At 48.2% G+C, this 26,129-nt stretch overlaps 1 protein-coding gene and 1 pseudogene across 1 annotated transcript in view; one reads left to right on the top strand and one right to left on the bottom strand.

Moving 5' to 3' along the window:
* Positions 1-2,247: 2,247 nt before the first annotated feature.
* Positions 2,248-25,745, bottom strand: LOC114907623 (annotated as a pseudogene).
* RAF1 (Raf-1 proto-oncogene, serine/threonine kinase) overlaps positions 25,636-26,129 on the top strand; it is a 72,841-nt gene continuing 72,347 nt past the window's right edge. Inside the window, exon 1 of the mRNA XM_029241979.1 lies at positions 25,636-26,026. The gene's annotated coding sequence lies outside the window, so the exon portion shown is untranslated. The remainder of the gene's footprint in view (positions 26,027-26,129) is intronic.

The raw sequence follows: 26,129 nt of genomic DNA, 5'->3' as shown, positions 1-26,129 counted from the left end.
CATCCTCCTTTGACTTGCCATCTGAGCGGTGTGAGATTCGGTGGACCATTCCCTCCTCCCATCACCTTCTGCTCTTGGCTTCCCTGACAGTGAACAAACCTAGCGTTCCCTGCCTCTCTGGCTGCCCGCTCTCTATCCCCTCTGCAGGCTCGACCTCCTGCAAAGGCTTAACTGTGAATTGTTGGGCTCCTCAGGGAGTAGTCCTTGGCCCTATTTTCATCTTACTCTGACCTTCTCTCTCTTTTCCAAATCCCCTCTCCACCCTTCTCCACTCTGCTCTCTGTTTTTGGTTTTTTTTTGGCCGCGCCACGAGGCATGTGGGATCTTAGTTCCCCAACCTGCACCCCCTGCATTGTAAGTGCGGCGTCTTAACCTCTGGACTGCTGGGAAGTCCCCTCCACTTGGGTCTCTGCCTCAGGAAGCCGATTATATGGATACCTTGAGTGGGCTTGCTTGTTCTTTAATTTTGGATTGGGTTTTAGTTATTGCTGCATAACAAATTATGTCACAGTTTAGAGGCTTAAAAAAGCCACCACTTTATTATCTCTCATGATTCTGTGGGTTGACTGGGATCATCTGGGGTCAGTTCTGCTCCACCTGACGTCACATAGGGGTAGTCCACTGGGGACTCAACTGGAACACCCAAGATGGTGCTCTCACGTCTAGCAGCTTGGTGGGGATGGCTAGAAGTCTGGCCTCAGCAGGACTGGGAAGCCTGAAACTCTGTCTCTTTCCAAGGCATTTCAGAGCCTCCCCATCTCCCTAAGGCCTTTCCCTCCCACAGTCCTTCTGGTACAAGGGAGCCAGACTTCTTATATAGCAGCTCAGGGTTCCTCAAACTGCAAAAGCTGAAACTGCCAGGTCCCCTTAATTCATGGGTCCCTAGTTGGCACTGCATCACTCTGCTGCCTCTGTTGGTTAAATAGGTCACTGGACCAGGCCAAATATAGCATGGGAAGGGACTGCACAAAGGCATGAACACCGGGCCGCATGATTCCTTTGGGACCGTCTTTGGAGACTAGCCACCACAGTCTCCTATCTCGTCCTCAAGCTCCCTCTCTTGTGCAGAATGAATGTTTTCCCCCACTTTCCATAACCCCCAAACTCTCATCCTATTTCAGGCCAGAAGTCTGGTTTCTCATCCAGTTGTTGATGAGGCACTTGGGCAAGGCTCCTCTTGATCTGAAGACCTGTGGACCAGAGAGAAGTTATCTGCCCTCACGTACCCAACACATTAAAATGAGACAGGAGCTGCAGCACCACAATGTACACTCGCATCCAGAAGGGAAGACAGAGCAGTCACAGGTCCATCACAATTCTGAAATTCTTCTGGGTACAATTCTCCATGCTCCAGGGCTAGGGAATGTATGTTGATCGGGGCCCAGGTCTGCTCCCTGGGAATGGTTCTATTTGGCTCTTGGCCTCTGAGTCATCCTTGTTTTACTTAAGAAGTGGTTCATGTTTGCCTGATTCCCGTCCTTAGGCAGTTGAAAGTCACAGAGGCTACATTTTGTTTTATAATGTTTCTGTTCCTTTCTTAAAAAAATTTTTTTTTTACGTTTTGACACCCTTCACCCATAAAAGTACATATAATGTGTGTATATGTACCTTATATGTTTATTTTTTTAATAAATTTATTTATTTATTTTTGGCTGCGTTGGGTTTTTTTGTTGCTGAGTGGGGGCTGCTCTTCGTTGCAGTGCGAGGGCTTCTCGTTGCACTGGCTTGTCTTAGCTGTGGAGCACAGGCTCTAGGTGCGCAGGCTTCAGTAGTAGTTGTGGCTCGCGGGCTCTAGAGCACAGTCTCAGTAGTTGTGGCGCACAGGCTTAGTCGCTCCGCCGCATATGCGATCTTCCCTGACCAGGGCTCGAACCCGTGTCCCCTGCAATGGCAGGCGGATTCTTAACCACTGCACCACCAGGGAAGTCCCTGTATTTTTATTTTACATATACACACACATACAATTGGCCCTCCATGTGCACATGTTCTGCATCTGCAGATTCAACCATCCACAAGCCGAAAATATTTGGAAAAAAAATTCCAGAATTTCCAAAAAGCAAAACTTGAATTTGCTGCACTCCAACCATTTTTTTTTTTCCTGCAAAAAGCTTTATTGTTTCCATTTGCTCTGCGGTGTGGGAGAGGGCTCCAGGCTGCTTAAAAAGCTGCCTAGTGGCGGCAGGCAGAAGCCCGGGCACCAGGGGTTTGTCAGAGGGGTCATCAAAGTCCGCTGGGCTCCAGAGGCTTCTAGCCGTAGTGGAGGGTGATCCTTTCAAAGAGATACTCGTCCAGCCCAACCTGGGAGCCGGCCAGCCTGCGGAGGTTAGTCAGGTGGTCGCCCTTCTTCCTGATGAGTTTCACCTCCTCATCCAGGAAGTGGCTCTCCAGGAACTCACAGAGATGGGGGGTCAGAACTCAGAGAATGCAGATCCAAGAGGGCTCGGTTCAGCTTCTTCTCCAGGACTGTGGCGACTTCCACAGTGTTTAGGTTTTACCCCACTCATCTTGGGATGGCTTCTGTGTGTCCTGGAAGCGTGTGCGGCAGCCACGCCGGTTTTGCATCTGCAAGAGACCCTCTGCAGCCTCGCGTTTCTCCTGCACCAACTTGCCCAAGAAGTGGTCCACGCCCTCCAGAGCCACGTGGTCTCGGTGGAACTAGAAGCCCAGAGAGAGCTGGGTGTGGGAGGCGCGCAGGCGCGTGTTGACCGGGTGGTTGATTGTGGCCTCCACCGCAGGGAAATAATCCTGAGGAATGTGGGAGCTCCGCTGATCCTCAATACGGAGAGAAACTCCGAATATGGTGTTGGTTGGTCCCTGAAGCCGAGGCTGGCTGAGAGGTTGGTGCCTAAGGTTGTGGCTGGGAAAAAAGTTGGAGGGTGGCTGGAGGCTGGAAGAAGGGGCGTCCCTGGTGGTGTTCTGTCCAAACACTGCAGAAGCTAGAGACAGATTCTCGGGACAGCCGGTGCACTGCCCCTCCAACAAGCATTTACACGGCATTTACGTTGTGTTTACAACTACTTATATAGCATTTACATTTTATTAGGTATCATAACTAATCCAGAGAGGATTTAAAGTATACGGGAGGATGTGCCTAGGTTATATACAAATGGTAGGCCATCGCGTATATAAGGGACTTGAGTATCTGTGGATTCTGGTATCCACGGGGGTCCTAGAATGAATCCCCCATGGATACTTAGGTACAACTATATACGTATAATGTCTCTGTTCCTCTCAGTCCAAATTAGTAAAATGAAAGCTTTTGTGCATTTCCTGTGTATCAAATGACCTACTCCATTAGACAAAAGCCACACTTAACATTTCTTTCTGAAACAGACCCTTTGGGCCACATGCAAGCGCTAAGGGATACGCCTTCAGAGGTTCTTAGAAGCCTGTTGTCTAGCTGAGAGGCTCTACCTACGCCGTACCCTGAAATGCATCTGAGTTCTCAAGAAAGTCTCTTGTATCTGCATCCTTCATCTGATCTTGACCCGGAGGCCACATTTCACGGGAAGCACCCTGTATTTGATCTTTGCCACCAGGTTCCTTCCCTTCCCCAGGTTCTTATTTCCTTTGAGACTCTTTATTGGGCTATAGATGTTGGGAATGAAAAACGGTCTCATTTTCCAACCTAACAAGCTTGAGGCAAGGAGCGTTTCCTATAGATTCCTCTGTGATACGGAGCAGCTCTTTCTTTAGCTCATCCTCCATCCGTCCCTCAGTTAAAATGAACCAGTTGATTCTTTCAACATTCTGCCTTGAAATCTCCTCAGCCAAAACAACAAGGCTATGAACTGTACTTTCTGTTTTCCACGATATTACAGGGAACAGTTTTACTACATTTTTCTGTCAGTACGTACGTCGCGTCCCCTTTGGTCAGGCTCCCGTAACAATTTCTCACATTCTTCCACATTCCAATAACAATCTCTTCAAGGCCCCCTAGCCTCTGCCCATTGCCCTGTTCCTAAGCCAGTGTCCCATGTTTTCAGTGCTGTTTATTGGAGCCCCCCCTTGGATAGCAATTCCTGTATGGGCTGTCTATGGCTGAATAGCAATCACTCCAAAGTCTAAAACAGCTACAGTTCATGATCTCCCAGTTCTGTGGACTGACCGGCTCAGCTCCACATTATGTTGGCTGCGGCGGTGATCCTCCAGACCCTGCTCCAAGACGGCTCACTCACATGGCTGCACCTTGGTGGGGACAGCTCGGAAGCTGGGCTCAGCTGGGGCCCTAGGACACTGGGCCTCTCTTCTGTCACTCCTTGGCTTTTTTTTTTTTTTTTTTTTGCGGTACGCGGGCCTCTCACTGCTGTGGCTCCTCCCGTTGCGGAGCACAGGCTCCGGACGCGCAGGCTCAGCGGCCATGGCTCACGGGCCCAGCCGCTCCGCGGCACGTGGGACCTTCCCCGACCGGAGCACAAACCCGTGTCCCCTGCATCGACAGGCGGACTTTCAACCACTGCGCCACCAGGGAAGCCCCCTCCTTGGCTTTTCGTGTGATCTCTCCTGGTGGTCTCTTCAACAGGGCAGACAACCCGGACAAGTTTCATAAACTGTCCTGGCTGTGCCCACTCATCTGCCCCTGTTCCTGCCAGAAGGCTGCGACTCTGCATCCTTCTGACAGAGCAGCTGTCTTGTATGAGCCACCGTTTATTGACCACTTGGGATTCGTCTGTTCTCTCCTGGGCTGAGCCCTGTGCTCGGGACTTGCCATGTATTTTTTCTCTTAACGCTCAAGGCCGTCCCTGTTAGAGATTGCTTCCTCATTTCATGAAGCTGAGAAATGTTGAGTGACTTGCCCAAGGTCATGGGACTAGACGGGGGCAGAGCTGGACTGGAATCCAGGTCCACCTGACTCCACAGTCTGTGCCCACTTCAGTCCACTGTGCAGACATCCAGGGTCAGTCAGTGAACCCCAGAACAAGGCCACCATTGGCTGAGGAGCTTCTGGACTTTTTAGGTATGACGTACGTATACATGGTGAAGTTCACGAAGCACATGGATCTTCCATGTATAACCCAGTGATCCTTACAGATGTGCAGCCCCAATCAACAAATACCCAGATCAAGATGTATAACACCTGCAGCTCCCTAACCATCTCCCTCGTGCCTCTTCCCAGTCTATGCTCCTCTGACTTCTATCGTCATCCATTAGTTCTGCATATTCTTGAACTTCATAGGAATGAAATCATAGCAGATGGGCTCTTTTGTCTGGCTTCTTAATGCTCAACATCATATCAGTGAGATTCATTTTTGTCTGGCAGGTAGCAGTAAGTAGTCCCTTTGTCGTGCCCTGTGGTATCCATCGTGTGAATACAGCACAGTTTATTTATCTGTTCTCCTTGGCATGGATATTAGGGTTGCATCCAGTTTGGGGCTATTATGAACAAAGCTGCTAGGAACATTCTTGTACGTGTCCTTGGATGGACTTAAGCACTCGTTTGTCTTGGGAATGTATGCAGGAGTAGAACTGCTATATGATATGGTAGGTGTAAGTTTAGCCTTACTAGAAACTTCCAGTTTTCAACAGTGTCTGCTCCATTTTGCTTTCCCACCAGCTATGGATGAGAACTCCTGTTAGCAGATTGAGAAAGAATTCACATACCCTAAAATCCTCTCTTTTAAAGTGTATAATTCGGTAGTTTTAGGATACTCACAGTTGTACAACCATCACACTGATTCCAGAACATTTCATCACCCCCAAAAAAGCCCCATGTTCATTAGCAATCTCTCCCATTCCTCCCTTCTCCCCTCCCCACCCCAGGCCCTGGCAACCACTAATCTACTCTTTTGTCTCTATTTGCCTATTCTGGACATTTATGTAAATGGAACCTTACAGTCTGTGGCCTTCTGTGTCAGGCTTCTCTCACTTAGCACAATGTTTTCAAGGTTCATCCATGTTGTGGCATGTATCAATACTTTTTATTGCCAAATAATATTCTATTATACAGTGATACCACATTTTATCCATTCATCAGTTGATGGATATTTGACTTTTTTCTACCTTTTGGCTATTATAAACAATGCTGCTATGAACATTCTCTTGGGTAGGCACCAAGGAGTGGGATTGCTGGGTCTACCTGGGTTTTATAAGATTCAGGGGAAAGACTCCATGGTGAAGGAATATTCCAGCGTGAAAATAGTCCACCTGTACAGGTGGGCCTCATCTTCTACTCTGCAGCAGACCATTCTCAGCTGGGAGGTATCCAGAATCTCTTCATGATCAATGGCAAAGTTAAAATCTAGGTATCTTGGAGGTAGTGTGTAGAACATCCTCCCGGGGTTATAAAAGAAGACAGACCTGAAGTCACAGTTCACCATTTCCTAGTTGTGTGAACTTGGGTGAGATACTGCTCTCAGCCTCAGTGTTCTTATCTGCATAATGGACACAAATAACTCCTATTTCACAGGTAGCTCGGCTTCTGGCACTTGGGTGCTAACCAGCATGAGAGGCATGGACCCAGTAAGGGCGAGTCCCTTCCCCCTTTTCCTTCCTTCAGTCAGTTCTTCATGTTCCTGAAAAATGTGCTACTCAGAGCAAAAAAATAACTTTAGGCAGGAACGGTGGCTCTAGACCCTGTGCATTCAAAGCACATGGGGAGTCTTTTTTAACGTATCAGTGGCCAGACCTACCCGCAGAGGTTCTGATTTAATTCATCTGGGTTAGTGAGCAGGCATTTGTTTTTTTCAAATCTCCCCAGATGATTCTAAGGTGCATCCAGGGCTGAGAACTACTATACGAAAGGAATTACCTGTGTTTGAGAGGCTGGGGATAGGGATATGGTGACCAGCCATCCCAGTTTGCCAAGAACTGCCCTATTTTTAACGCTGAAAATCCTGCATCCCAAGAAACTCCCTCAGTCCTGGGTAAGCTGGGCTACCGTTAAGGAAATGATGCACAAATGCTGATTTGTGGTACTTATGTTTAGGATTTTCTTTCAACTGTCAGGTTTGATGCCAAAGTACTTTTGAACTTAGGGAATAAAGAGCAGAAAGCTGCCAACTGTACCCCAGCACAGAATTTGAAATGCACAGGAGACGGAGGACTTGGGGGGGAAGGGGTTAGTTAGGGCAGCACCTCTCAGACCTTGGTGTGCATGAGACTCATTGCAGTGTCCTGTAAAATGCAGCTTCTGACCAGCAGATCTGGGGTGGGCCTGATACTATGTTTCTAACAAGCTCCCAGGTGATTCCAATGTGGCTGGTCCAGGGACCATGCGTGGAGGAGTGAGAGTCTAGAGAGATGTAACTTCTCTCTTACAACGAACATAATCTTGAGGGAATTCCTCCTTCTTTCAGACCTTTGGATCTATCAGCTATAAAATGGGGATAGTAATACCCACATCACAGGAAACCCCCAGGAGGTTTCACAATAATTTAGAAGTGTGTTGTTGGGAAGAGTCAGCATGCCTGGCGTGCAGTGGGGGCTGACTGGATACAAGTCCTCTTTGCATCCTCATCTCCACCCAGCTTTAGCCTCTCGTGCTTGCAGGGCTCTGATTAGTTTCTTAACAGTTAGCAGAGTCCTTCATGGAAAGTGGGCACCTCAAGAACGGTTGCTGACGTGTTCAGAGAGATGCTGAGTAGAGGCAGATGACTGCAAGCCAGCGCCAGCGTGTGCGGCCAGCTAAACCTTTAATCTAACCATTTGTATGCCCTGTGGAGGAAAACCTCATTTCATTTAGAGATGATGTTGGAGTCAACAGTTTTTATATCAAGGCAAAAAAAAAAAATTAAGAGAAAAAAATGCTACAGGGAGAAATTTTTTTCTTTTTTCCTTTTTTTTAATTGAGCTGGTACTGTGGGCAATACCATTCCCCCATTTTTAAAAAAATTAATTCATTTATTTTTGGCTGCGTGGGGTCTTTGTTGCTGCGCGTGGGATTTCTCCAGTTGCAGTGAGCGGGGGCTACTCTTCGTTGCAGTGCACGGGCTCTAGGTGCGCGGGCTTCAGTAGTTGTGGCTCACAGGCTCAGTAGTTGTGGCTCATGGGCTCTAGAGCACAGGCTCAGTAGCTGTGGCGCACGGGCTTCGTTGCTTCGCGGCATGCGGGATCTTCCTGGACCAGGGCTCAAACCCGTGTCCCCTGCATTGGCAGGCGGATTCTTAACCACTGCACCACCTGGGAAGGCCCCAAATTTCTTTTCTTAATTACTGTTGTCAGAAAGCTGATGTTGGAGGAACTGTTAGAGAAGGAAAAGACGAGACTCATAAATAGCCCTAGAAACACAGGCTTTGGAATCAGAAGTTCCTGGGTTTGAATCCTGGCTCTATAAGACACTGTGCTGCAGGACCTTGGGTAAATTGCTACCCCTCCCTGACCCTCAGTTACGTCATCTGTGAAATGGAGATGAGGATCCCTGTCTAGTTAGCTGGTGCCACTTCCCTCCAAACACAGGTATCTGTTACTCATCGCGCCTCTCACTGTCAGCTGCTGGGTGTCAGGGTTCCTCTGGGGAGCCAGCACCATTGAAGCAGAAGGCCCATGGGAGCGAGGCTGCAGGCTGGCAGCCTGGGGCCAAAGGGCTCTGCAGGTCCTTCTTTGTGTTGTTCAATTTGAGGCAACATTAAACCTTAAGGGACTTTTAATAAAATCCTGGAGTTATAGCTCTTTCAGAAAATGCATTGGATCTTAAAACACTGCAGCCCCTTCCAGCCACAATTTTGCACTCTGCCGATTGCCACAAGCCTTACCCCTTGGAGTACTGACAGCTGCTGACCTCCCCATGCCTGCTGGGTCCCTGAGGACCTTTGCTTTTGCACCTCCTTGCCTTCCCTCTACAATCTGAGGTGCTGGATGGTGTCAAGCTCTTCTGGAGTCCTTAGGGTGTGCCAGACACTGCTTCGAGCACTTATAACACGTTTATCCTCCTGCCCGGCCTATGAGGTAGATGTTATTTTTAGCCTCCATTCCATGAGTGAGGAAACAGGCACAGAGATGCTAGATGAATTACCCAAGGTCGCACAGCTGGGAAGTGGCAATGCTAGGGGCGCCTGGCTCCTGAGTGTGTGGGCTGTTAGCCACTACACACACTACCTCTACCAGAGACGCTGAGGGCTTGCTTCTATTTGTTTTTCTCAAACTATTGTTTGTTTTTCTGATAATATAACAGATACATGCTCATAAAAAAATAAACAGGAACATTTAAAGAAACAAGTAAAAAATGTCTCAAACTTTCACTCCCTGCCCCTCCCCAGAAGTAGCATTTTGGCGTCATGTTAGCAGATGGTCACAAATACATGTTATACAAAATGGGATAATATCACCTGCATGTAATAAAAAGCTACAATGATGAGAGAATTATGTAGAACTCACAGCACTGGGAGCCATTCAGCTGGGTTCAGGTCTCCCAGCCTGCCCTCTGACTGTGTGACCCTGGGCAGCTCAGCGAAATTTCCGTTTTCCCTTCTGCAAAACGGGAACCTCACAGAACAGGCCTAAAAATTCAGTGAGATAATAGGGGAGAAATGCTTAGCATGGTTCTTGGCAGCCAGTGAGTGCTCCCTAAAAATTCAGTTGTGATTAGGATTATTCATGGCTGATGGATGCTCCTTAGGTCGTGAGCCACAGGCCACAGACAAGCCACACTCCGGCCACGGAGAGAAGCAAAGGGTGAAGGCTGCACACAGTCTGAGGGTTGAGGGGAGGCAACCAGCATGAAAGCAAGGCCTGTGGTCATGACCTGGAGGCCCAGGAGCAGTGTAGAAAGTGAGGTGCGTGGGGGCCAGGATATGGATTGTGTACTGGGGTGAGGGGTGAAGGCTGGAGGGGCCGCTGGACTGGCCCTGTGATGGGGAGGACCCTCTTCTGTGGACTGAGTGCACTGGGTCCCCGGGTCTGGATAATAACCGAAGCGCGGAAAGTCGCCCCGCAGACTCCTCCCTCCAAGTAAATAGATGTTGCTATTCTAAGCGGGCCTGTGATAAAAATATACATGCTTTGCTTTGGAAGGGTTTTTTTTTTTTTTTTTTTTTTTTTTAAGCCGTGAAAATAACAGGGCAGTAGGCTGACTATTTTAGGTTGGGGCCTTTGGCTGGCTTTCAAAGTCACAGCCCAAATGAGATCTATTTACGAAACAGGTCGCACTGCACACTTCGCACGCGTTGATCGGCCGGTAGAACAAGCGCGGCTGGAGGCATCTAAGAGACTCTGGGGCCCACACCCACCCGAGCAGCAGAGTTGGAGGAAATCGCTGGCACTGTTTATGCCAGACTGTAACAGCGAGCCCAGGGACTCTCTTTGGGCCTCTGAGCCCTTCCCCACATGCCCCGCCCCACCCCTCCCCCACATGCCCTCCCCCCTCCCATCCTCCTCCCCTCCCCCCCACCCGCAAGTTCTCAGGGGGCGGAGCCAGCAGTCTGCCTCTCTCTCCACTTGGAGTATGGGGAATGCTCCCCACTTTCTCTGTAAATCAGCGAGGTAGGCGGCAGCGTCGGAGCCAGGGAGGAGCCTGCTATCCTGTTGGGGCCTGCCATCTGGAACTGGGCTGAAATTTTCCACCCTCAGTGGACCAAAGGGTGCCTCTGGACACTCTGTAGGGGATGGCCTGAGATGGAGTAGAAATAACCTGAGCAAACTTACATCTGAATCTTGGCCCGGGCCCTTGCAGCTGTGTGACCCTGGAAAGGTAACTTTACCTCTGTGATCCCTTGTTTTCTTATTAGTGAGATGGAGATAGTAAAGCAAATCTTACAGGACTATAGGGAAGATTAAAAAAGATAATGTATTTAAAAGTATCTAGCATATATAGAGTGGCCACCAAATCTGGAAACACATAGGAATTTTCAGAATAAGTGGTTTATTGATTATACATAATAAAATTCTCTATATTTCCAGACTTTAGGGTCACCCCATGGTGATAATAATTGCTAACACTTACATGGTACTTACCATGCGCCAGACACTGTTCTAGATGCTTTACATATATCAACTCATAAATTCTTCAAAACAACCCTATGAAGTAGGCATTACATCATCCCCATTTTATAGATGAGGAAACCGAGGCTCAAAGTTAAACCACTTACTCAGGGTTATACAGCTAAAAAATGGCAGAACCAAGAATCAGACCCAGGCAGTTAACCATTACACTTTAGTTAACCATTTGCTAGAGTTGCTTTTTCAAGTACCACTGATGTCTTGACACTCAGCTAATGCTAATAGGTAAAAATAATGACAAGGACAATTATGATAATCATAGAGTCCCAACACTGCAAAGAATCTTAAGAGGTCACCCAGAGACTGTGATCTTAACCTTCTGCTTTTCTCAGTCAAGAATACACTGACTATGTTTGGGAGGTAATTAGCAAATTTTTTTTTTTTTTTTTTTTGCGGTACGCAGACCTCTCACTGTTGTGGCCTCTCCCGCTGCAGAGCACAGGCTCCGGACGCGCAGGCTCATGGGCCCAGCCGCTCCGCGGCATGTGGGATCCTCCCGGACCGGGGCACGAACCCGTGTCCCCTGCATCGGCAGGCGGACTCTCAACCACTGCGCCACCAGGGAAGCCCCAGCAAATGTTTTTTGACTTTGCCCAAGCTGATAGGTGAGAAGTGGTCTCTCAGTGTAGTTTCTCTTATTTGGTCTTTTCATACTGATTTTTGGAGCTCTCTTTATTAAAGAAACCAATCCTTTGTCTGTGAATTGAGTTGCAAATATTGTTTCCCAGCCATTTGATCTTTGATTTTGCTGAAGGTATTTATTACTGTGCTGAAAGTTGACTTTTACGTGGTTCAGTGTCAACTTTTCCTTTTACAGCTTCTGGCATTTGTCTAATGCTTAGAAATGCCTTCCCTGCCCTGAAAAAGCATTTTATTTCACATGTTTTCCTCTAGAATGCCTCTAGTTTCATTTGATACATTTAAATCTTTCAGTCATTTGGGGTTTATTTCAGTGTAATTTAAGGTAAATTACAAGGTAGAGATCAAAATCCCCCCCCCCTTTTTCCAGATGGTAGTAGGAAAACATCACTTTTCTTCTATATGTCTGGCACTTCCACATTTATCATGGGATAAGTTCTGTCCAGTTCTCCTTGGGTCCAATTTTAATAGGAAAATTTGTCTTTAATTTGGCGTAGTTTCTAGGGCTGCCATAACAAAGTACCACAAACTGGGAGGTTTAAAACAACAGAAATTTATTCTCTCACACTTCTAGAGGCCAGAAGTGTGAAATCAAGGTGTCAGCAGGGCCGTGCTCCCTCTGAGACTCTGGGTAGCATCCTTCCTTGCCCTTCTCTTAGCTTCTGGTGGTGGTCAGCAGTCGTTGGCTTGTAGCTGCATCACCCCAGTCTCTGCTCTTGTTGTCACATGGCCTTCTCTCTGTATGTCTCTGTCTTCTCTTCTTCTCAGGATACCAGTCATATTGGGGTAGTGCCCACCCTACTCCAGTATAACCTCATCTCAGCTTGATTATGTCTACAAAGACTCTATTGCCAAATAAAGCCACGTTCGCAGGTTCTGGAAGGTTAGGGCCTCAACATCTCTTTTGGAGGGATACAGTTCAACCCATAACATTTGATTCCTCAAGAGTATCTAACTCCCAGATGGGGCAGCTTAAAATTTAAAGAACAAATTATAAAGAAAAACATCAAAATACAGATGAAACACTTCTGTGGCTTACAAACCTCCAAAAATACCACAGCAATAACAACAAAAATCACTAAAAATAAATGAAACATCTTCAAATAAAAAGACTTATTTTTATTTATTTATTTATTTATTTTGGCCTCACCATACCGCTTGCAGCATCTTAGTTCCCTGACCAGGGATTGAACCCAGGCCCCGGCAGTGAAAGCACTGAGTCCTAACCACTGGACCGCCAGGGAATTCCCATCAGCTTCAAAATAAAAAGCAAAGAAAAGACTAGGAACAAATGTTTGCAGTCAGTATATACGAAGTTAATTTCTTTATTGTAAAAAATAATTCACACATATTGATAAGAAAAAAAGTGCCAATACCCCAATAGTCAAAGGTCACGAACAAGCAAGTCAGAAAACAGGGAATGTAGATGTGGGGAAATATTCACCTGCCAATTAATGGAAGATATACAACTTAACACAATGATACAATACTTTTCTTTTTCTAATACCCAAAAAGGGGGGAAAAAAAATCTTAGTCTGGCAAAGAAATGGTGGAACTGGCAATCTCACATGCCACCAGTGGCAGGACCCTTTTGGAAAAGAAGTTGGCAATACAGATCAAGGGTCATATAAATGTTTCTTCCAGTTGGCCCAGTATAATTCTACTTCTAGGACTCTATTCTAGAGAAATCATCTGAAGTATGGAAAAAGCTATTTGAAAAGGTACAGGGAATTTCCTGGCAGTCCAGTGGTTTGGACCCAGTGCTTTCACAAGCTGCTTGGCTTGGCCCCCCCCCCCAAAAAAAAAAAGTAGAGAAAAGGGATATTTATTGGATCCCTGCTAAATGTCAAGCTCTTTGCAAGCTTATCTCATTAAATTCTCTCCATAACCTCCCGAGGTCAGCATTCTTAGCGCCGTTTACTGGCAAGGAAACCAAGGTTCTGTGAGGTTAGGCCTTGTCTAAGGTCACACAGGCTGTAAGTGACAGGGTGGGGCTTCCATGTGAGGTGATCCAGTTCTAAAGGCCCTGGGCTCGCGGCTCCCCATGGCTGCTTGGGAAGCAGAGCGCCCTAGTTGCTGCTTAAAGCCAGCTCCCACCCATCTGCTAAATGTGGGAGGTGGGAGAGGGGCTTGCACTGCAGGGTCTCTAAGATTTCTAAGTGCTAAGCTTTTGTGAATCTATTTATTGCTGTAAGTAAACCTCAGGAAGGATAAATACAGAAATGAGTAAGAATTGTACAAAAAATATTAGACACCCTTCATCTCCCTCTTCAGCTTCGGGACTTTCATCCAAGATTAATCTTTGTTTTGGATTTTCATCGTGGGTATGTTGGTGTTTTCTTTTTCTTTTTTTGTGGTACGCGGGCCTCTCACTGTTGTGGCCTCTCCCATTGCAGAGCACAGGCTCCGGACGTGCAGGCTCAGCGGCCATGGCTCAAGGGCCCAGCCGCTCCGCGGCATGTGGGATCTTCCCGGGCCGGGGCACGAACCCGTGTCCCCTGCATTGGCAGGCAGACTCTCAACCACTGCGCCACCAGGGAAGCCCTGGTGTTTTCTTAATTAAGATTAGCTACTTGCTATGTTTGAGTACCTATTTATTCATTGAACAAATATAGTGTAATGATTAAAAATGCAGGTTCTATATATGCGAGTTCCTTATAGTAGTATTGTGAATTTTCTCTTCGTTTGAAATTATATCAAAATAAATAGTTATCTTCTTAAAAATAGAGGGGGGTAGGGTTGGACTGCTTGGATTCTGCCCAGAGCTCACCCGCCGTTAGCAGCATGTCCCTGCCTAAGTTCCCTTGCGTGTGAAACAGGATGATCCTGGCACGCATCTCAGATTCAGTCATAGGATTTGCTGCCATATGCCTTACGGCATTATGCCTGAGACATAGTTAGCTCTCAATCACTGTCAGCTATTCCTGTTGCTGTTAATTTCCTTTCTATGTTGACCGACTTGCTTTGGAGTTGTTTGCCTTCCGAAATGGTTTCTGAAGAAAAGCATTGACTTTCCTGATAGAGCAAATGTGGACTGGACTCCAACATTACGAGGAGTGGTCCGAGGAGAAAGATAAAACCAAAGTTGCCCAGAACCATAATGAGGAAATGAACTATGAGAAAACAATATCTAGAATTTGAAGTGTGCAAACCATATTTGAGGCTGAGGAAAGGGCTGCACACACAGGCCTGATTTCTACAAATCTGGTGTCAGAAGCTTCTAGTTAAGGCTGACCTCTGGTACCATCTCTAAGTCTTTCCCTTTCGGAGAGGTAGGTGAAGGGGTACAGGTGGAAGCTGAATACCAGAGGATCCCAATAAAAAAGGCCCCTCAGTTCCCACCTACTCAAAGTTAGTTAGGAGGCCAATGCCTACTTATAAAGGACACAGATAGTGCTAATAATGTAATAATAACAATAATTCCCAAGTTCTCACAACGTGCTGGACCTAGTCTGGTGAAGATGGCCAGTTAGGCTCTCCAGTATCAAACCGTAAATCCGCAAGAGCCTCGGAGGTTGGCCAGGTGAAGCAGGCTGTCTGAGGGCACAGAGCTGCTGAGGGCCAAAAGATGCTGGGTGGCTTCTCCCTCGGTGGTCCTTCAGTTCACAGACCCTCTCCCTCTGGAAGTGTGTGCATAGCCTCCAGTGATTTCCACGTTCTAGGAGATTTCTTTTCAGAAAAAGAAAGAGAAATGACCTTAACCGACTTGTCAATATTGCCAGAGAGGAAATCAACAGGTAATCACATGAGCATCTAATAGGACTCTATTACAAGTAATGGGAAAACTAACTCAGTGGTTTTAGGTTCAGAAAAAGGGAATATCACGCTGCATGGAACTGAAAAGCTCAGGTCTGGTTGGTTTCGGTGCTCAGCAGAGGTCAGCAGGCTCCTGCAGGACTCCAGGCTCAGCTCTGTAAAGGTGTAAAGGTAGCCGAGGCATCCCCAGCCTTCCCTTGCCTCAGGGTTCAAATCCAGGGGAAAAACTCAGAAGATGTATATGGGAGCTTCCTCAAAAATCCTGAGATTCACTTTGATAGGATCCAGTTGGGTCATATGTCCATCCCTGAACCAATCACAGTGACCAGGCTGAGTCAAGTGCTCTGGGAAAGGTCAAGCCCCGTACACACTATCATGTTTGAGTTGCTCGCATGTGGCTGTATTTCATTTGTTTCTCCCCCTCCCCCAACTGCACAGTAAGCCCCTTGAGGGCATGGACCACTCTGGGCCATCTCTACATCTCCAGTGGCTAGCTCAGCATGTGGCCCCCAGCATGCTCAGTAAACGTTCATTGAAATAAACGGCACTGTAGGTAATGGAGAGTGAACTGGAGAACTGAGATGATTGTCCGCATGATTTATGCAAAACAAAGCAACACAAGCACATCTGTGGTCCTGATTATCTGGCTTTCATTCTCCCTGTAGAATCAGCCAAGCCAAGCCAGTGAAGAAATTGTACCCATTTTAGACTCTGGATAATGGTGACAGTGAAACAACCTGAAATTAAAGTTTTAGTCATCCAGTACCTCTTGTTCCTTTAGATTTGCCTCAAAGCTGGAGCCACAGTTTCTCTTCTGTCTTAGTGAATAGTGAAATTGCTGAATATTAAGCACCAACTGTGTGCTCAGTGCTACACGCTGGGGGATCAGGGTAGTAGAATATTACAAAAATAAATAATAGATCCTTGTTCTGGAGATTGAGAGAGACCCGAGACACTTGCATTTCTTGAAGCTCCCGTTATTTATAGTTTCAAACGTAGAAATGCCAAAGCAGATATTAAAAAATGGCAATGATGTGTTTTAAATGCTCATATTTAACAAATTGCTTTGTTGAATGTAATGGATACGATGCTTTTAAATCAAAATCCCATTACAAGCATAATGCAAACTAATGATGCTCTTCACAAGATAATCACAATTTATTTTAAAGCTTAAATCATAGTTGTAGCTGATTGTACTTTTCAAAGAAGGCTGCAACAATATCTCCCATCGCATATGAGTTTCTGTAACCTTGTCAGTCCCCCTTCAAGAGATGGAGTCTGTGTTCCCTGCTGTTGAATCTGGGAAGGCTTGTGAATACTTCAGCCAGTGCAGTACGCCATACGTGACCCTGGGTGACCAGGTCATAAAAGATGGTGCAGCTTCTGCATCGATTGCTGGTGCTCTGAGCTGCCAGGTAGGAATTCCGACTACCCTCAGGCTGCCATGCTGGAAAGGCCAGGAGGTGCTCAGGCAGACTGTCCTGGCCAACATCCACCGCCCCCCTCCCTCCCCGACACACACACACACACACACACACACACACACACACACACACACGCCTTCCAGACATCCCCATGGACGTACCAGACATAGGAGTAAGGAAACCATCTTGGAAGTGGACCCTCCAGCCCCAGCTGGTCCAGCCCTCAGCCATTCAGATCACCTCTAGCCACTGGAGTCCTTCCTCCTGAGGTCCCAGAAATTGTGAGACAAGCCATCCCTGCTAGGCCCTGTCTGCATTCCTACGCCACAGAATCTGTGAGCATAACAAAGCAGACCACGTTTACACCCCTAAGTTCACAGTGGCTTGTTACACAGTGGGGCGACTGGAATGATAAGGCTCCAGGTTAAACCTGCAGGATGCACTGGCGATTTTTAAGACCCCTCCAGGGCCATATAACCCTGCTGGCCTCTCTCCAGGGTCACCTACATAATTTCTGGGGCCCAGTGCAAAGTGTGGGGCTCTCGTTCATGAAGCAGGAAAAGTTGCCATTAAAGGTACTAAAATGTAGAACTTTTTCCTTTCTCTAGACCTGTCTTGGCGTTCTGTATCTGCTATTAAACACCGGGCTCCCTGAGGTGTGGGGATGCTCACAGCGTGAGTGCAGACCCCAAGAGGGGCCCACGTGGGCCTCCTGGCTGCAGGAGTCCATTCCGGGGCTGGAGGACAAGGATGGCAAAGGTCGCTGGGTGGGGTTGGAGACCTGGAGGCTGGTCAGGAGGGAAGTGCCAGAAAGGAAGGGAAGCAGGCGTCCAAGAACCCCTGGGAGGCAGGAGACATGACTATGTGCGAGCGGAGGCTCCATAGCCCTGGGTGCAGGCTCCATTGTCCCATCAGATTCACTTACCAAAACACAAATTCAGAGATGAAATTATCAAGAATTTCAAGATTAAAAAAAAAAAAGAATTTCACGATAGAGACCACAGAGCATTAAACCCCAAGTGCTGGGCCTTCTGAGTTCAAGGGGCCTTGTGTGACTTCCCCAATCTCATGCCCATGCCGCCCACCCTGCCCCTCATGAACACAAGATAAGATGCTTTAATAAGGATGTCAGCCTCGCCCAAGCCCTGTGAGGTGGGCCTTTATTATCCCTGTGCACAGATAAGAAAACCTCTCAGAAAGGTGTATCGGCTTGTTTGCCTGGCCCAGAGGCACACAGCTAAAAGGATAGGAGATGGAAATTCAGTGTCTGGTTCCAAACCTCAGGCCTTTTCTGCCAGTTGAAGCAGTGAGAGCCTGAGAAAAGGCAGCCCGATGAGGTGTGGGGCTGAAGCAGGAAATGCACAAAAATGCAGAGAAAGGACAGAACACTGAAGGTTGCAGGTGCCAGAGGCGGCTCTGTGGAGACTGGGCCCTGAAGCTGGGATGGAGAGTAGGGAAGAGCGTTTCCAGCAGAGGGAATAGCACGAGCTGCTTTGCCACGTGCTCTGGTTTCCACAGGCCTGAGAGGAGAATGGTGGCCGGTCCTGTGACAGGAGACGTCAGGCAGAGGCAGAATTTCAACAGGAAGGGGATGATGCCCTTTACCAAACGTCATAAAGGGCACTGAGGCCTGGGCTTGGGAAAGCCTTCTGGAGAGTGCGCTCAGTGACAAGGAGACTGTGGGGCTTCGTGGAGGGACGGGTGAGAAAATTGAGCCTGAGTCTAGACCATTTTTGGATAAATTTGACCCTAAAAGGGAAGAAAGAATTACGGTGGTAACTGGAAGGGGGAAAGGGACATTTGAAAGTACGGGTGTTTTCCTTTTCCAAGGCCTGGCAGAGTTGTCCGTTGAGGGCAGAAAGCAGGAAGTCAGGAAGAGGTGTGGGAGAGGGGATGAGGGGCAGTGCTCACTGATCACCCACTGTGTGCCAGGGTACCTACTGCGTGCCACCTTCCCATTTCCTTTCTTCCCAATAACCCTTAAAGGCAAGTGTTTTTACTCCTACATCAACTGAGGGAGGTGGTGGGAGAGGCCCTTGGAGGCTGTGCGACGGCCATGCTCAAAAGGCAGGTGGACCCCCCAGCAGACACTGTAGGTGTGGCTGTGTAGTCAGGGCCCCTTTTATCTCCAGGCCCTGTAGCTGAGGAGCTAGAGTAGAAAAGTATGTGGTCCTGGGAAGTGTGGAGAAGCTGGTCAGGCATCCAGGGGCCCAGGCATCCCAGAGGGCACTGCCTCAGGCCTAGCCCTGGAGTCCTGGGTGATTGGTGTCCTGGTGAGGGTCACGCTAAGTTTGTGGGTGAGGGGCCTGTTTTTTTTGTTTTTTTTTTTTTGCGGTACGCGGGCCTCATCGCTGTGGCCTCTCCCGCTGCGGAGCACAGGCTCCGGACGCGCAGGCTCAGCGGCCATGGCTCACGGGCCCAGCCGCTCCACGGCATGTGGGATCCTCCCAGACCGGGGCACGAACCCATGTCCCCTGCATCGGTAGGCAGACTGCCAACCACTGCGCCACCAGGGAAGCCCCCAGGCTTGTTTATTTTTAATTAAATTTTTGAGTGGGTAACATGCTCACATGGTTCAACAATTTGTAACTATAAAATGTTTAAGAAAAAAGATAAGAAAACTAAACAAGTAAAAATAAGATATACAAAAGAGGGGCTTCCCTGGTGGCGCAGTGGTTAAGAATCCGCGTGCCAATGCAGGGGACACGGGTTCGAGCCCTGATGAGGGAAGATCCCACATGCCGCGGAGCAACTAAGCCCATGCGCCACAACTACTGAGCCTGTGCTCTAGAGCCCACGAGCCACAACTTCTGAGCCCGCATGCCACAACTACTGAAGCCCGTGCGCCTAGAGCCCATGATCCGCAACAAGAGAAGCCACCACAATGAGAAGCCCATGCACCGCAATGAAGAGTAGCCCCCGCTCGCTGCAGCTAGAGAAAGCCCGCGCACAGCAACGAAGACCCAACACAGCCCAAAAGGAATAAAATAAAATAAATTAAAAAAAAAAGATATACAAAAGAAACCAAAGATTAAATTAAAAAGAAAAAACAAAAAAGTAACAAAGAAAGAAAAGGAAAGAAATAAAAATTATAAAAAGTTAGGCAGTGAAAACAATTATTTCCACTCTGGTACTTCATCTACTGGGATCCCACCCTCCCCCTAGCCTGTGATCACCAGTGGTAGTATTTTGTGTGTCCTTCCCAGTTAATTTAAGCCTTTACCAGCAAATGTTTTCCTTTTCACAAAAAGTGGCATACAGTTCATGCTGTTTTATTTTATTTTATTTATTTTGTGTGTGTGTGGTATGCGGGCCTCTCACTGTTGCGGCCTCTCCCGTTGTGGAGCACAGGCTCCGGACGCGCAGGCTCAGCGGCCATGGCTCACGGGCCCAGCCGCTCCGTGGCATGTGGGATCTTCCTGGACCGGGGCATGAACCCTTGTCCCCTGCATTGGCAGGCAGACTCTCAACCACTGCGTCACCAGGGAAGCCCTGTTCATGCTGTTTTGTCCCTTGGTTCTTTTTCTTTCATTCAACAGAATTTCTTGGACATCTTTCCATATACACATCATTTCACACATTTACAAGTCCCTCTGTAGGATAAATTCCCGGAAGGAGAATTTCTGGGGGAAAAGGTTTACGCATTTGTGATTCTGATATTGCCAGATTGACTTACGTAGAGATTGTTGCAGTTTATAAGCCCCAAGTAATCTCCGAGGGCGTCCAGGCCTTAATTGTTGCTGGTTTCCAAGATGACTGCACTAGGTTTTCCTGCACGTGACTCCACAGCGTGTATTGTGGTTGACCCCCCGCCCCAGGAGGCAGCTCCTTACCTCCCCATTACAGACTGCCCTGTTATGGCCTGAGGGAGGTTGACTGTGGCCAGACATCCTTTGCCCTCCAGGTCTCCCCTTCACCATTCTCTCTGGGCACCCGAGGGCTGCTTGCGGTTTCCCAAACGTAAGTCACACCTCTACACTTCGGCCCACATCGTTCCCACCTCCTGCCCTGTTCACCCTCCATTCTCAGTCTGGAAAACTCTGACTCTTCCTTTAAGACTCAGCTTCAAGGTTGCCTCTGCAGAGGCCTCCCTGACCCTCCCAGGCAGAACCGGTCATTGCCCCCTTCCCCTGGGTGCCCTCCCACAGAACGCAGGCAGCTCCTCGCCATTCGAGCACATTTGGACCAGCCGGTGGGGTAACTGTCTGTTTACATGGCTCTGTCTCTCCAGCACCCAGCCCAGGCTGGACCCACACGTCCAACTCATCTGTGACTAAAATTAAACTTGCTGGAGAGGTAGGATGGCATGGAAAGGGCACAGGCGTGGGAGTCAGGCTGCTGTGACTCCATCCTCTGTCCAGTCCCCACTGCGCCAGCCCCAGCTCCCCCTCCTTGGCTGTGTTCTGACCACACTGACCTACACTCCTTTCCCACTCATGGCCCTTCACGTGCTATTCCAGCTGCTTAGAATGCCCTTCTCCCGACTCTTTCTCACCTCCAGTACCCACCTTAACTATCACCTCCTCCTGAGAAAGGCCTTCCTTGGCCCCTGAGTCTAAAGGCACACTGCCCCCCATTCCTTCGTTCTCTGGTCATTCCCTTCACGGATTTACTACAATCCTGAGTCTCACTTTGATGTGTTGGTTTACCTGTTCGCTGCTTGTCTGCCCCGCTGTGACCCTAAAGTCCTTGAGGGCAGAGACTGTGGCTTATTCGCTGCCATGGGCCCAGAGCTAACATGGGGCCTGGCACATACTAGACACAACAGAAATCTTCAGCGACTGGATGAGGAATGAACAGAGGAACGGGTCCTGACCCCCACTCCACCACTTCCCAGCTTTGTCTGTAGATTAATTACCCTCTCTGAGGGGCTCCTCATTTGAAGATCAGGCCTTTTAAGTTGTGATGTGTATTGAAGATTGTGAAAAATGCCTGATCACATGAAGAGGCTCCATAAATGGTAGCTGTTATTTCTGAAGTTTTTCTTTCTTCTGAAAAATGCACCCTTTTTGGCCAGGTTTGGAGACCTTATTGCCCATCTTTTCTGTACTGAGGTGTAACGAATGTATAGAAAACTACATACAGCCATTTCTACATACATATGTATATCTACACACTCATGTAACCACCTCCCAAATTAAGAAGTAGAACATTCCAACACCCAGGAAAGTTTCCAGGTTAGCCTCCCCTCATCCCCTTCCCCCACCAATGGACTCCTCCCATTCTTTCCCTCTTCTCTTTGACCTGAGCTCATGGCATGTCCATTCTTCAAGCCGTTTCTGACTCATTCCTTTCCCCACTTCCATTCGTCTTCTGAGACCTTTCCTAGGAATTCTAGCTCTCCTGACTTCTCCTGCCACCAAACCGGAGGTCTGCAAAGTAGGGGACATGCAACCCAGTGGAGTGCAAGATGGCCCAGCAGTTCCACTCCTATGTATATGCCTGAAAAAAACTGAAAACAGGTACTCAAACAAGTACATGTACATGCATGCTCACAGCAGCACTATGCACAAGAGCTGAAAGATAGAAACAGCCCAAATGTCCATTGACGGATAATGGATAAACAAACTGTGGTATATACTTACATACTCAGCCATAAAAAGGAATGAAGTACTGCTATGTGCAGCCATGGGGATTAACTTTGAAAACATTATGCTAAGTGAAAGAAACCAGAGCAAAAGGTCACATAGTATATGATTCCATTTATATGAAATATCCAGAACAGAGAAATCCATAGTGATAGAACACATAGTGGTGGTGGTCAGGGGCTGGGTGGGGATGGGAGGGGGAGAAACTGCTTAAAGGGTAAGGGGCTTTACTTTGGAGCGATGGAAATAGTTTGGAAGTAGAGGTGGTGGTTGGATAACATTGTGAATGTACTAAATGCTACTGAGTTGTTTACTTTAAAATGGCTGATTCCGGGACTTCCCTGGTGGTCCAGAGGTTAAGCCTTTGCCTTCCAGTGCTGGGGACGCAGGTTCCACCCCTGGTTGGGGAACTAAGCTCCCACATGCTGCAGGGCAACTAAGCCTGCGTGCCACAACTACTGAGCCCACATGCCACAACTACTGAGCCTGAGCGCCACAACAAAAGATTCCACATGTTGCAATGAAGATCTTGCATGCTGCAACTAAGACACGATGCAGCCAAATAAAATAAAATTTTAAAAAATGGCTAATTTCATGTTATGTGTACTTCACCTCAATAAATTATTTTTGAAAAAATGAAGTAGCCACTCTTACTGGTGAGCTGGGAAGTTTGAATGAGGCACAGACTCCAACTTTCTAAGCTGTGAAGTACTGGGCAAATACCATCTGGGGGTGGCTGAAGAAAGGAATGGCCTAGGGGTCGGCAAGTGTGGTTTGCTGCTCTGCCCTAAGCAGTAATGATAGGATGATAAGAGTTAACTATGATAATTACAGCTAACACTTCTATAATGTTTAATGTGAACCAGGCACTGTTCCAAGTGCTTTACATCTTAAACTCTCTAAATCCTTACAACCCTTAATAGGTGAGTGCTATCGCTTTTTCATTACAGATGAGGAAACTGAGGAACTGAGGTTTAAATGACTTATCCAAGTCACGGATGAGGAAGGGGCAGAGTCCAAATTTGAACCTTGGCAGTCAGCCTCAACCCCCAGGCTCTGTGCTAAGTGCTTTTCATGTTTTATCTCATTTAATCCTGTGAGGTACGTATTATTGAGACAGGCTGGGACATGTGATCTGGGACCTGGGACCCTTTGCTGCAGTGCTTACACCTGGACAAAATACAAAGAAACTATAAGGGACTAAAAATAACTGCGTGCATGCAGTTGGGGCAAATTATAGAGAACAAGATACAAACGACCAAAAACCCAACTGCCGCTTCTGAGGTGTCGGGAGCAAAAGCAGGGTACTTCGCGTGCCCCCTGCACACAGCACCACGAGGGAGGTGGGCAGACCACCTAAGCACCCCATCCAGCCTGACTCTGGACCCGCCCCTACCCTCATCCCTTATAAGGAAACACCTCACCACCCACCTGGGGAGTGAGCTTGTTTTCACTCCCCCTTGCTGCAGCAGGGGACCCAATAAAGCCTTGCTTGAATTTCTTGTCTGGCCTCTGATCAATTCCTATTGATTAAGGAGGCCAAGAACCCTGGCAGGTAACATCATTATTCCTAATTAAAAAGAAAAAAATCCCTTCATGGTCCCTACATGTTCAATGCCTTCCAGTCTTTCCCCTGCATTTATGTATATTTATGTGTATTTACATATTTATATATTATTTTATTATTATGTATTTATATATTTATGTATTTATATACAGGTCCACATACTCCTGTCATTATCTCCTCTTCATCTTCATTTCCCTCTATTTATTTTTTTTTAATATTTATTTATTTGGCTGTGTCCGGTCTTAGTTGCCACACGTGGGAATTTTCCTTGCGGCACGTGGGATCTTTCGTTGCGGCCCAGGCTTCTCTCTAGTTGTGGCATGCAGGCTTAGTTGCCCTGTCGCATGTGGGATCTAGCTCCCCGACCAGGGATGGAACCCGCGTCCCCTGCACTGGAAGGTGGATTCTTAACCACTGGACCACCAGGGAAGTCCCTTCATTTCCCTTTATACTGTACATATTACTACCTGAATTTATTATTTATGCTTTCTTTGGGTTTCCCATCTCTGCAAAACAGAGCTTTTGATTACTGTTGACTTCCCAATACCGAGAACAATGTGTGGTACACAATAGGCTTGCAATAAAAATTTAAATGAATGACTTGTACATGGTATTGGGTAGCTTTGTGTGCCTGTGTTTGAATGAATAAAATCGTTCTGTACCTGTTCTACTTTTTAAAATTTAATGTCCTGGATTAAAAAAAAATCAGTACATAGATCTAGCTCATTCTTTTTTTTTTTTTTTTTTTTTTGCGGTACACAGGCCTCTCACTGTTGTGGCCTCTCCCGTTGCGGAGCACAGGCTCCGGACGCGCAGGCTTAGCGGCCATGGCTCACGGGCCCAGCCGCTTCGCGGCATGTGGGATCTTCCCAGACCGGGGTACGAACTCGTGTCCCCTGCATCGGCAGGCGGACTCTCAACACTGCGCCACCAGGGAAGCCCTAGCTCATTCTTTTTAACAGATGGATATCCTGTACTGTGTAGCTAGCACACTTTATTTAACCTGTTTCCTATTTAATTAATCCACATTTTTTTCCAGTGTTATCTCTAACACAAACAACATGGTAATAAACATCTTAGCAGGTGCCTTTTTGTGCGTACGTGTACCTATTTCTCTAGCATGGGTGCCTAGAAGTGGACTTGCTGGGAGGAATACTATATACACTAAAATGTCCATAGATAACGCCGAATTGCCCTCCCGATATCCATTCCTGCCAGCGTTGGACGAAGGTACACAGCAGGTTTTCACACATCTTGCACCAGGCTGGATATTATGTCTTTTAAACTTTTTGCCAGTCTGACGGGGGAAAAGGAACCCTCAATTTACAGGTGAGAAAACTGAGACTCAGAAAAGTTTAGGGACTTTCCCACATGATGGGTTGCGATTTGCCACTTGATGTGTCCGATTCCAGGGAGGACGGGCCAAAGGTGGACACGGTCCTCTATGCTATGCGTCCTCGGGCACGTCTGGTTATCTCTGGGCCTCGCGATGCCGGCAAGCTGACCTTCCTCCCCCCGCCAATTCTCAGGCTCCTTCGGGTCAGCCAAACCCTGGCCCTTCCCGATTGCCAACCCGGGCCAGGGAGGACCCGCCCTACTGCCTTCACTGCTCCGAAATGGCGACCAGCGAGATGGCAAGGCCACGCCCCTGGGAGGCGGGGCCTGAGTTCAGGCCAGAGCGATGGATACCCGAGCCAAATTTGAAGTCCGCCGCCAGGCGAGCTCGCGCAGAAGCAGAGAGCTGGTGGCGTCGCAGGTCGGGAGGAGGAGCACCGAGTGGAGGGCTCGCTTGCCGGGGCCGCCCGAAAGCGTCTTCAGTGCGGGCACTGGGGCCGCCATCTTAGATGGCGGGAGTAAGACGAGAAAGAGCGTGAGAAGCGAAGGCTTCCCTACCGCTCTTCTTGGGCCCCGAAGAGGGCCAGCTGGCCGGGCTTTGGGGTGTGTGCCCTGAGGTGCGGAGTGCGAGAGCGACGATGCGAGGGCTGCCCGGGGCCCCGTCCCCTGGGCTGGGGACGCGCCGAATGTGACCGCCTCCCGCTCCCTCGCCCGCCGCGGGGAGGAGGAGCGGACCAGACGCCACTGCCGGACGACTGGACACAGAGGCGGCCGGGCTCCCTCAGGTAGGCTGCAGGGCTGGGCCCGGGATGCCGGGGGAGCCGGGCGGCGGCGGGGCTGAGGGGGCCGGGTTCCCCGGAGGCCCGGCCAAGGCGGCGCTGACCGAGC

This window comes from Monodon monoceros, unplaced genomic scaffold, assembly GCF_005190385.1.
Source record: "Monodon monoceros isolate NGI ecotype Baffin Bay Population unplaced genomic scaffold, NGI_Narwhal_1 Super_Scaffold_3, whole genome shotgun sequence".
Taxonomy (NCBI): Eukaryota; Metazoa; Chordata; class Mammalia; order Artiodactyla; family Monodontidae; genus Monodon; species Monodon monoceros.
This window is presented reverse-complemented; position numbering and strand designations above follow the sequence as displayed.